The sequence below is a fragment of the Palaemon carinicauda genome, chromosome 3, assembly GCF_036898095.1.
Source record: "Palaemon carinicauda isolate YSFRI2023 chromosome 3, ASM3689809v2, whole genome shotgun sequence".
Classification (NCBI taxonomy): domain Eukaryota; kingdom Metazoa; phylum Arthropoda; class Malacostraca; order Decapoda; family Palaemonidae; genus Palaemon; species Palaemon carinicauda.
In genome coordinates this window covers 78751107-78752562 of record NC_090727.1, presented here as the reverse complement: position 1 = coordinate 78752562, position 1456 = coordinate 78751107, and positions in this window count along the sequence as shown.

Genomic DNA, 1456 nt, shown 5'->3' with positions numbered 1-1456 from the left:
ATTAAGAGGTTGCAGCATTTACCTTCACAACGTTGACTCACTTGTGAAACTATTTCTATTATTGGAAATCATTATTTCTTTCAGTAAATTTTATTTGTTTCTCTACACACGTCTTTAATTTTCTCTTTTTTATATTTTCATTGAATATTTTTTATCTTATTTATTTCGCCTTCTTTGAGATAGTACTCAAGACCTTGCATTTGGTAATCATATACAGTACATGGCACAGATTCTACATCTCAAGATGATTGAATTCCATGAAATTCTGTCAAAATACAAATTAATTACACTGATGATAGATTACATAATGTGCTTATTTTTTTTTTTACTGATTATATCATGTATATTACAAGAGACAAACATCTATACTTTAGCTTTTAGAGCTTTCAAATACAATGAACTACAACTACACATCAGAAAGGCTAAAGATATTAAGGCTTCTAAAAGGAAACTGAAGACTTTTCTTGTTTTTTAAGTGGTTAGATAATGTGGATTTGACAATAAACGAGTAATATATGATGTGAAATGTTGAATTCCTTAGAATATGTATAAAATGATTGTGAAGGCCTTGTAGAGAGTGGGATTCCCCTGCAGTACAGGACCAGAAATGCAGACCTTAAAGTAAATGAAAACAGTCATGATTACATGCGTTGTAAAAGTTTTTGGAAAAGTCGATTTAAATAGGCATTTCTAATTGCAAGTATGAACATAGCCATACGCTAATCATAATGTAAGCCTATAAGGTTAAACACCCTAATAACTGATAATTATATCTATGTTGAGTATGAATTTTGATGTTATTTTTCATGATTGCTAAATTTGAAACAGTGAGGAAAGGAAAGATATAAACTACTGTATATGAGAAGTAATGGACAATTATGATTAAAAAAAGCAAAAATTCTTATTTATTAATTTTTGGAGAAGCCCATCTTATTATTTTTGTTTTTGTTTTTGTAAATAGATAAATATTCTTGATTGTTTTGTAAAAAAAAGTTTTTTTTATCTTTATGTAAAGTAGTCAAGCTCATTACTTATAATTTTACAAAGAAGAAGTTTTGTTGTTTTTGTGTAAAGCAATCAAGCAAAAAGTGATGATTTTTCTGTGTAATCTAGGAAATTTGTGTATTTTCGTGTATAATGTAGGATAAGAAGAATTAACAATTGCATGACCATAGAAGTTAATGCTTTGAGCCAAAATATACAGTATATATATCTGGTAAGTTTTTTTCTTTTTTGCTGTATTCATATTCTGAAATTAATTTTCTGTATTCCTCTCCATTTATTCATTTTGTACCTGTAATTTATTTATTTGGGTAATTTTGCCTGTTAAATCATGTATAAGGCCTACTTAGGCTATGGACAAGTTGCAAATGTTATATACAGGTCTATGTGGAAACAAATAATTTTCGGTTTCATTGTGTTTATTTTTTTTTTGACAAACATTTTGATAGAATCA